The sequence below is a fragment of the Mesoplodon mirus genome, assembly GCF_964341445.2.
Source record: "Mesoplodon mirus genome assembly, chromosome: 13".
Classification (NCBI taxonomy): Eukaryota; Metazoa; Chordata; class Mammalia; order Artiodactyla; family Ziphiidae; genus Mesoplodon; species Mesoplodon mirus.
The window spans coordinates 42874379-42885815 of record NC_138989.1 but is presented as its reverse complement, the minus strand read 5'-3'; the positions used below and the strand labels follow the sequence as shown (position 1 = coordinate 42885815).

Here is an 11437-nt window from a genome sequence, read left to right as displayed (position 1 = left end):
TGATGAGTTTCAGTGGGTTAAGCCACGAGACACAAAGGCAAAAGTCCCACGGTGGTGGGTGTGAGGGGAAAACGTTTTATTGTCTTGCTGCGGATTTTTTCTTTCATTTTTCTTTTCTTTTCCTTTTGCTAGTCTCTTTATTAAGTCAAGATGTTATAGGAAGGAACCAGTTAAATATGACAGGCAAGCTTCTTAAGGGAAGCCTTTCCTCCCCAGTTACAGAGGAGAATCCAGTTTGGCCATATTCCTGATCCCCATCCTTCTTCCTCCCTTCTCCCTTGTTCCAGATTCATCCTTCTCTCACCTGTTTTTCAGGGCGAAACATAATGAAACAGTTTAATGACAAATTCTAGCAGGTGGTACCTTACCTTCTGAGAACTCTAGTACTGACCCTACCAGTTTCCCAGGCACGCCCTTTTTTCCCCTGCATGTCTCTTTTTAGAAAACATGTATGAAATACTTCAAATAAGTCCAATACTGTGGGGCACTTACATAAATTTTTTTTCCAAAATAGTCCGTTAACATATATGTCCCTCCCTAGAAGCAGATTTCATTAGCTCATTTTTTTTGTTTGTTTTTTTTGGTGGCACCCCATGGCATGCGGGATCTTAGTTCCCTGACAAGGGATCGAAGCCACACTCCCTACAGTGGAAGCGCGGAGTCTTAACCACTGGACCTCCAGGGAAGTCCCAGCTCCTTATTTTTGAAAAGCCAATAACGATAGACTGGCAATTCCTAACCCTTCACTCTGACTTCGGATTGGTGGGCTGTGGCTTTTTGACATCAAAGCCATCTATTACGGCTTTTACATATGTGGTTTACAATACAGTCATTGCCACCAGCCAATACATTATCCACTGTCCTCTTGGAACCACTGAAGTGATGAGAGAGACAGGAGAGACAGGCAGTGGTTGGTGCTTAAAGGCTGGACCCAAAATTGCCCCTAAACTCATTTTTGAAGTCTTTGAACATGATCAAAATTTTATTAATGAGCTTTAGCTGGGAAGAGCGCTATCGTGTCTCTATCTGTTTCCCACATTTAGTTAAACTTGTAAACTCATCCTCCAGCTGGCTTCCACTGGTAGCTGGACCCAACAGAAGCATTAGATAGAATCCATAAGAAAATGTTAATACCATTTTTCTGTTTATACACCACCTGGAAGAGAATATATACCTTAAATATAAAAGGAAGGTAAGTAGGTATTTCTAATTTGACTAGACTGGAATTATAATATGAAGAGAAACTGTTTCACTGGAAAATCTACCATTGGCAGGGGGCAGTCGGCCAGTGTGCGCGTCTGGGTGAGTGTGTCTATATTAAGATAAAGGAAGAAAAGCAGCCAAGAACAAGGTGAAAAGAAGTTCATTCATTGTCTCAAGGAAATAAAGACCTCTGACTTTTAAAGTGAAAATATACCATTGGCATCAGATACTAATCGCAAGGTAATTATTTTTAAAGAGTTTCCTGAGTAACACACAGGCACCCATGACACCCTTAGGCTAATATATGTACCCAGAGACTAACTCTGCCCGCCCTTGGTTGTATGTGCATTTGTTGTCCTTGGAGTGAATAAAAGCTGCTTTCCATGTTACTCTATCCTCCCGTTTAAAAAAAAAAAAAAAATGCCACTTCAGAAGATAGGGATAAAAATGCATCAGATTAAAAAACACTCCTCAAGGGCAATTTGGATGAAAAGTTAAGCTGGGCAACATCAAACTAGGCCCCTTCCTGTAAAATACATCAAATTCAAAGAAGTACTTTTCTTTAAGTTACTAATCTTTCTAATGAATATCAGATTCCATCAGTCAAACTGCTTTTTTGACAAGAACAGTTTTTACCGATGTAAAAGGCGGCAAGGACTGGTTTAACTGGAAGCACCCAAAATATTAATCGATTGCTAAAATACTTATCTATCCTTTGTCCAAGGAAAAAGGCTTTATTCAAGGAATTTCAAGCTTTGTTCAAGGAATTTCCACACTGGAGAGGATGGTCCCTGTCAATCCAGGTAAATTGTTATTGGGGGGGGGTCTTATCCCTGGGACCCCCCCAGTCAGTGAGACTCTGAGAGGAACCCCCTCCCTCCCAGCACATCCCCTATAACAGCCCTGGAATGAATGAAACACCAGGTCATCTCCCCAAGACCTCTGCATTAACCCACCTCCAACAGTATAAAATATCAGATGTTGTGCCTGATGTTGTAGGGATTTTTTTTCAAGTATAAAGAAAATTCCTGGGAATTCCCTGGCAGTCCAGTGGTTAGGACTCTGTTCTTTCACTATGGTGGCCCGAATTCAATCCCTGGTCGGGGAACTAAGATTCCACAAGCTGCAGGGCGCGGCCAAAAAAAAAAAAAGAAAAAGGAAAAGAAGAAGATCCCTGACCTCATTAGACTACATTTTAGACATCATATACAGCCATATCTCATACCCAGCTTCTGAACCATCCAATGTTCTATAACTCTCTTTGGAACTATACTGAAGTCAGAATTCTGCTTTCATTCATTCATTCATTCATTACTTACTTACTTATTGAAGACCTGCAATGTACCAGGCACTGCTTCTAGGAGCTGGGGAATCAGTGGTGAAGGAGACAGATAACAGCATCCCGCTCTCAATGAGCGATTTTCTACCAGGCAGAGGCATCAACAAACCAGAAAACAAATGAAGACAATCATTTCAGACAATGATTGGTGAAATAAAAATAAAGGCAGATGATGACACAAAGTGGGCTAATGTGGATAAGAAGGCTCCGTGGGGGAGGGGAAGATATTGAGCTGAATTCTGAATCCCAAGAAAGACTCAGCCCTTGTGAATCTAGGAAGATGAATTCTGTCTGTTTCTTAGCCAGGACATTTACTCATATTATTGTATAGATTGTATACACCTGGAACACCCACGTGATTCCAAGCAGAACTCTTAAAACCCAGGTAAGAGAGAACACTTACCTTCTACTTACCTGCAAGGACAACCCGGAGCATTATTTCTCAGCTGAGGGCATAGTTAATTACCAAATGTTCTGCAAATGTCTTCCAAGTTGTAGAGATAAAGCCATCCAAATTGCTGACTTTTCAAGAACATATACTTCTTCCTTTATCACAGAAATGCCACCTTCCTTGACGAATTTGCAACTGCAATGATTCATCATTCATTGTAATTTACAATTATTTTCTTAAGTTCTTCTAAATGACCAGCTACCTGCAAAGCATGCTTGCTTTTATTCCATTAGCTAACTAACTTCAGTGCTCCACAAGCAATTTTGTGCTTGAGAAAAAAATGCAGCGGTGCTGCTCTTTCACTGTTCAGGCAACACACTCACCACAGCAGCCAGATTGAGAAATGATTACGTTAGCTTGTGGCTTACAAGAAAAGACTTCAGATCACATATTAATTGTTTAAATGTTGTTCTTAAGCCCCTTTTAGCCTTATGGCAAACCCAGAGGCCAGGTAAAAATGAATTCTTAGAAGATGGTTTTGTTCAAAGGCGTGAAAGTTTACCATTGCCTTTTCCCCCCATGTCACATCTGGACACCTCCATTCTGGTTACTTAGGTGTCTGACGGTTTGTCAGAAGGCTAGCCATAACTTAGGTGGAAAACTGGACTCCATTAAAAAAACATTAAAAGCTGAGAGGGAGGCAAGTTGATGTGGCATGGCTCCCAGCAATAAGGAAGCAAGAGTGCACACTGAAGCTTAGAAATAGAAAGTGATGTCCTCATAAAAACATGGCTCCAGGCTGGTGTGCCACTAGAAATTCTTCTGTCAGTTTAGAATATTTAGCTCTAAGGGATTTCGACTTTCAAATGTATCTCTGGATGCAAAATAGGCTGCACAGGAGGATATAGCATTGAAGAAGGGAAAGAAGAATTGTTCGCAATTATGATCAGTTTACATGACGCTGAAGATTTTTTTTTTTCAGGTAGCATATTTGATCAGAAGTGATCAAATGGGTCAGATGAGCTACCTCGCTGACATCAAGTGATCCGCTGGCCTTCATAACTAGAAAACGTTTCTGAGAACGGATAGACCAAAACAATATTAAAAGCTTCAGCACTACTGGTTATCAAGGGAAACTTTCAGCCTAATTGGAAAGCTCAGAGCTTCAGGCGTCTGAAAGTTTTGGTTTGGGGCTCTTCCGAGGCATTCCAGTGCAGTATTTGCAATCAATAATGGGATGCTACTCACAGCACCATCACGAGGCTTATGAAGTCCCCTGAGTTTTGTATTTGACTTGTTAAACTGTAAAAAGAGTTGGAGAAACAAACAGAAGAGAAATATCTCAGTCCCTAGCTGCCCAAACATAAAACAATCAAACAAACTCTGGCAGTCAAAGAAAACTGGAAATGGCAAAATGGAAAATATATACAGATGCATTTTCATGCACAAAACATGAGCATCTTGGGTGACCTTCCTTAGTGTGATCTATCCTTCTGGGTGTTAGGCAAAGAGATCATCTCTCCAGGCAGATTGAATTATGTGCTAAGATTGAGTTATGATGATGTAGATTATCCCCTAAAACCTACAGACCTGAGGTTTTTTCTCCCCCAACAGATTATGGTATTTTCAGCCCAACTTAGCTACAAGCAGTAGGTTACGAACACCAGTTAAAGCATCCCAAGAAGATTCAGAACAGTCCAGTCCTCAGAGCGACTGTCCTCTGCACCTGGAAAACATAACAATTTTCTTAACCAACCTCTTTGCTCGGAATGGAGCAGCAGAATCCTCATACCCTGGAAATGCCGATGTTTATGGAATTGTGTGCTCCAGAGAACTTCCCCTGAAATCACCAGGGAGGGTTGAAAGGGAACAAGTCCAGAACAAGTTCTTTACTGGGTTTGGATTTTCCTTTTCCCCCAAAGGTTCACCCAGATGCCTTCATCAGAGGTTTGAAAGGGAACATAGGAGATCTGAGCGATCTAGTGAGAGACGGGCAAGGAGCTGAAGAAGTTGAAGTACACATCCAACCCAGCACCTGCTCCTGCCCTTTGGAGTAAAGCATCAACTTCTGGAACCAGAAGACAAAAGTCTCCTTCGTGTCCAGGATAAGAGAGAGACAGACCTCAGTTTGAACTTAAAGATGCATCTTTACCCACATTTTAATATTTCTGAAATCAAAATACATCTTAGAATCGCTGCCGGCCAGCAGTCGTTGGCCATAGTTGTCATTGCCTGTAGACAGGCATGAAACTTGTGGAACGGCCCAGAAGGGAATTCTAGAGATAGTCGTGGAGGAACCTTTTAGGAAATACTACATCACCCATGCTCTGGATGGCACAGAGGACGAGCCTGCACAGAAAACATGAATATTGCAGACTTCAAGTTGGAAAATAATTCATAAGTCACACTCTGAAAATGAAGTTTTATAAATTCCTTAGCCAATTTACTTCATTTTCAGTTTTCTTTCTACATATGCACAAGAGATACATAGGAGCAAAATCAATGCCAAAATAAGTATAAGAACCTTTCCAATAAAAATTCTAAGGCATAAAATAATCACTGTGCTACGGCTGTAGGAGTACTTTTTGTTTTCTTAGTGGTACATAAAATCATAGTGGGTCTTACAACCGATGACATCTGAAATTCAATGAAATACAAGATTTGTGTCACCCAGAATAGTTTACTTAACAGGCCTGAACTTCAGATCTCTCTTCTGAAAAAGATCATAACCTCTACCTCCTTAGAGAGATGGGGGCTGACCCAGTAGCTAGCTGCAGCAGAATTCACAGAAGTCTATGTGCCATAGTGTCTATTCCCAGTCAATGGAAGTAAATATTATTCTCTAGCCATTTATCTGCTTCAACCACAATACAAATACCATAAACAAACTCATTTACTCACCACTGTGTGGTTTCCTTTGTTTGTTTAACTTGCCAACTCTGTACCAGGTGGACAAAACCCCACAGATACCTATAAGGCTTGATGACAAGAGTATTTTTTGGTGATTATCTGTGAAGCAAATGAAATGAAAGGACTATTTGATCCAGTGTTCTAATGACAGAATGATTGTAACATCAAATCCAATTGTTTTTTGTTTTTAATAAATTTATTTATTTATTTTGGGCTGCAGTGGGTCTTTGTTGCTGCACACGGGCTTTCTCTAGTTGCGGCGAGCAAGGGCTACTCTTCATTGCAGTGAGCGGGCTTCTCACTGCGGTGGCTTCTCTTGTTGCAGAGCACGGGCTCTAGGCATGTGGGCTTCAGCAGCTGTGGCATGTGGGCTCTAGAGTGCAGGCTCTATAGTTGTGGCGCACAGGCTTAGTTGCTCTGCGGTGTGTGGGATCTTCCCGGACCAGGGTTCCAACCTGTTTGCCCTGCATTGGCAGGCGGATTCTTAACCACTGTGCAACCAGGGAAGCCCCCTTTTTTTTTTTAAACATCTTTATTGGAGTATAATTGCTTTACAATGTTGTGTTAGTTTCTGCTGTATAACAAAGTGAACCAGCTATATGTATACATATATCCCCATATCCCCTCCCTCTTGCGTCTCCCTCCCTCCCTCCCTAACCCACCCTTCTAGGTGGTCACAAAGCACCGAGCTGATCTCCCTGTGCTATGCGGCTGCTTCCCACTAGCTATTTTATATTTGGTAGTGTACATATGACCATGCCACTCTCTCACTTTGTCCCTTCGTCCCAGCTTACCCTTCCCCCTCCCCGTGTCCTCAAGTCCACTCTCTACATCTGCATCTTTATTCCTGTCCTGCCCCTAGGTTCATCAGAACCTTTTTTTTGATTCCATATATATGTGTTAGCATACAGTATTTGTTTTTCTCTTTCTGACTTACTTCACTCTGTATGACAGACTCCAGGTCCATGCACCTCAAATCCAATTGTTTTACATACCACTCCAGGAGAATAGAAAAGAATATATCAATCTCAAGGTGGGTAGAGGAAATTGCTTTAAAATTCTTTTAACTAAAAAAAATGTTTTAAACTTTGACAATCAGATTATAAGCCAACTAAAACACTTAAATATCTTTAAGTTGAATGGCTGCGCAGTAGTTATTTTTCTGATTCTAAAAGTCTTTCTTTAGCTCCCACAGTTTGGCTGGCGACATTAGCTAGTGCTCACTCTAGTCTCTCTTACGGGGAAACAGCGGACTACAAGAGACTGAGCTGTATCTGCCCGTATTTCCAACAGACTCACGTTCAACTTTCACTCACCAAAAAAAGAAAAGAAAAAAAGCCGGGAAAATTTTATTAACCCTTTTAAAAAAAAAAGTTAATATAAAATTATAGCAAAAAAGGAACCTGAACTTTAGTAACATAGCTGGAACAATCCGCAGCAGCGGGAGAAGAGATTTAATTTAGTTGATTTTCTGTAGTTGTTGGTTGTTCGCTAGTCTCACGGTGATGGAAGATGCACATTTTTTTGAAGGGACCGAGAAGCTGCTGGAGGTTTGGTTCTCCAGGCAGCAACCTGACGCAAACCAAGGATCTGGGGATCTTCGCACCATCCCAAGATTCGAGTGGGAAATACTTCTGAAGGATGTGCAATGTTCAATCATAAGTGTGACAAAAACTGACAAGCAGGAAGCTTATGTACTCAGTGAGAGTAGCATGTTTGTCTCCAAGAAACGTTTCATTTTGAAGACATGTGGTACCACCCTTTTGCTGAAGACACTGGTTTCCCTGTTGAAACTTGCTAGGGATTACAATGGGTTTGACTCAATTCAAAGCTTCTTTTATTCTGGTAAGAATTTCACGAAGCCTTCTCACCAAGGGTACCCACACCAGAATTTCCAGGAGGAAACAGAGTTTCTTAATGCAGTTTTCCCAAATGGAGCAGCATATTGTATGGGACGCATGAATTCTGATTGTTGGTACTTGTATACTTTGGATTTCCCAGGAAGTCGGGTAATCAATCAGCCAGATCAAACCCTGGAAATTCTGATGAGTGAGGTTGACCCAGCGTTATGGACCAGTTCTACATGAAAGATGGTGTTACTGCAAAGGATGCCACTCGTGAGAGTGGAATTCGTGACCTGATACCAGGTTCTGTCATTGATGCCACTCTGTTCAGTCCTTGTGGATATTCAATGAATGGAATGGAATCGGATGGAACTTATTGGAGTATTCACATCACTCCAGAACCAGAATTTTCTTATGTTAGCTTTGAAACAAACTTAAGTCAGACCTCCTATGATGACCTGATCAGGAAACTTATGGAAGTCTTCAAGCCAGGAAAATTTGTGACCACCCTGTTTGTAAATCAGAGTTCTAAATGTCGCACAGTGCTTTCTTCGCCCCAGAAGATTGAAGGCTTTAAACGTCTTGATTGCCAGAGCGCTATGTTCAATGATTACAATTTCGTTTTTACCAGTTTTGCTAAGAAGCAGCAACAACAGCAGAGTTGATTAAGAAAAATGAAGAAAAAAATGCAAAAAGAGAACACACACAGAAGAAGGTGGTGGCTGCTTTTTAGATATTGATACCAAGGGCCATGCTTTCCATAACCACCACCTTGTAGTGGCAGAAAGCCCTAGATGTAATGATAGTGTAATCATTTTGATTTGTATGCATTATTATATCAAGGAGTTAGATATCTTGCATGAATGCTCTCTTCTGCGTTTAGGTATCCTGTGCCACTCTTGCTGTGAAATTGAAGTGCATGTAGAAAAAACCTCTTACTATATGAAACTTTACAACACTTGTGAAAACAATTAAATTTGCTTTATGCACAGTGTAATATTTCTCCAGGTATCATCCAAAATTCCCCACAGACAAGGCTTTTGTCCTCATTAGATGTTGGCCTCAGCCTAGCCCTCTGGGACTGTTCTATTCAATTGCTACCAGGATTTTGCATCCAGTTACTTCCACTTTCTAGATATATTCTCTACTAATGTTATTGAAACCAATTTCTACTTCATACAGATGTTTTTGCAGCACCAAAGTTCTTCTTCCACGAGTCAAGTCCTCCATGAAAATGACTGCAGTTATCCATTTCATGTATTACTATCTCACTGCTTCCTATACTTGTGTTACTTTAATTGATTCATTCCTCACCATGTTGTCTCCCTCCCAACCACAGCCCCTTCATAAAGCAATACACTGTTACACTGTGGGTTAACACTAACCTTACACCCCAGAGGGGGAACGGGGGGATGGATCCTGGGCTTAATTTTCTTTTAAGGTCAAGGGAGTTTGGCATTTTTCATTACCATGAGCTCTTTTGGAATAAGCTGGTGTTGACTAGCAAAGAAGGTATAGAATGATACTAGGGAATATTGGCAGAACTGTATGGAAACTGTATGCTATTCTGTGCCGCCCATTAAATGAGATTAGCTTTTCATGAGTACCATGCCTTTATTAACTTGTTAAGTAGTAGTATAAAAGAATTATCACCATATTTGTTGGCAAGGAGATTTAAGATAAAGGTTGTATTGGATTCAACAAGTCAAGTCAGCTCAGATGATTCACCTTAACTTTTACTTTCGTAGCCATTTCCACTAATTTCTATTAATGATATGCCATAAACTTTGGTTCAAGGCAGAATTGATGTCTTTGCCATCTTGTGACTTAAAAAAGTTCTGTGACGGGCTTCTCTGGTGGCACAGTGGTTGAGAGTCTTCCTGCTGATGCAGGGTACATGGGTTCGTGCCCCGGTCCGGGAAGATCCCACATGCCACGGAGCAGCTAGGCCTGTGAGCCATGGTCACTGAGCCTTCGCGTCCGGAGCCTGTGCTCTGCAACGAGAGAGGCCACAAGAGTGAGAGGCCCTTGTACTGCAAAAAAAAAAAAAAAAAAAAAAAGTTCTGTGACTTTGTGATGCATGTAATAGTGTTCTGACGGTTCCTCTTACTGGTATTTCTTTCACCATGGAGTAGCATCAAGTGATGAATGAGAACTGTTCAGGTCATTCAGACATACTACACAGTGAAGCAGAATGCTATCCATAAAACATAATGTACAAAATTCCAAAATGGTCAATGGGAAATGACTAGAAATACAGGCTTAAAAGAGTTGGCATTTTAGCTGCATTTACTAATATGGACATTTAAGCAGCTGAGAAAAGAGCAAAGCTGACTCAATTTTGTATTTCTTCTTGTCCTCATACAATTTTTGATTCTTTCTGGATTGATGCAGTGATGTTTTTCTTCCTTCCACATTTATAAATGAAACACTTTTTTTGAGTGTTTCTAAACATAAATTCTACTTGGTTTGAAATCAAGTGGTTGGAACACTTTTGACTTTTAAACATGTTGATTCAAAGCTTCATTGAAGAAGCTTTCAATCAATGGATCAGTCCGATTGTGTAATTAGCACACAGTACCTAATGTTTTGGGGCTATTATGAGGACCAATGCTCAAAGTGGATTTTGTTCTTGAACAGTGTCCCAGTAGATTTGATGAACATTTATTGGCTTGAGGTCTGATTTCTCCCACCCAATAGATTTAAGATTTCTATTTAATGTTGAAAAACTGCACAAGTTTGTATGGAACAAAGCCTAAAAAAAATGAAAGCTATAGATTGAATAGTAATCTAAATTAATCCTAGTGTGTATGATAGAGGAGGGAAAATTTTGGTGCCATAATTTCTCTCTTCATGGTGTTGGACTTAAATCAGTTGAAATGTATTACTGTATCACAATTTAAGCTTCAATAAAGGTTTGCTTAATTCATTGTCTAGTGACATAAATAAATAAATAAATAAATAAATAAATAAAAGTCTCTCTTGAAAAAAAAAGTAATAAGTAAATCAGCAATTTTCAATCTAAACTAAAATTTCTAAAATTACCTTTTATTTTTACTTGATGTTTTTTCCTTCCTGAAAATCCATTTTCAAATAGCCACTTCTTTGTCAGTGAATAAACAGAACTTACTGGCTTCCAGGGCTATTTTCTTTCTTTCCTTATTAGTATTTTCCTGCACAAATCCTCACCATGATTCTGTGGACAACTGCTTGCTGCTTGTTTGAGGTCTCCATTGGTGGAGTCAGAATACAGCGGTGAAAAAGCTAGCCAATTTAAGCCTTAACAAATGTGCAACACTGCACTATTAAAAGGGTAGATGGCTATTGAGAGGGGAGATAGAAAGACATCAAAATAGAGCATATCAGGATAAATCAGCAATAGTTAATGTAGTCTAAGATGCATGGCATTTACTACTGAATTATATAATCCCATAATTTTAGGTCCATGGACACTTCAAACAAAGAAAACTATCTGTTTCTAACACTCGGGGGAGAAAAGATAACATAAAATATAACACCAAGAGAAAATAATTATACGCGGTAGAAACCCGTGGAAGAGTGAAATGAATAAGGAAGCGGGCGGACATCAGTCTTCACCCTGGAACCCCTTCCTTCAGTCAACTAGGCTGGGCCTCTTGGAACCGCTGGTGCAATTGCAGAATATTCACGAGACCCGTTATTTCAGGCTGTTTGCTGTTTTGTATCTTTACAAATAAATACTCTGCGTGTCCCAAAATAAGCTCTCGTGTT

General features: G+C 40.2%; 1 pseudogene across 1 annotated transcript; it reads left to right on the top strand.

Moving 5' to 3' along the window:
- The first annotated feature begins 7012 nt into the window (after positions 1-7012).
- Positions 7013-8491, top strand: LOC309814778 (S-adenosylmethionine decarboxylase proenzyme-like; annotated as a pseudogene). Its single transcript has one exon. The product of its transcript is annotated as an S-adenosylmethionine decarboxylase proenzyme-like (transcript).
- Positions 8492-11437: the final 2946 nt, after the last annotated feature.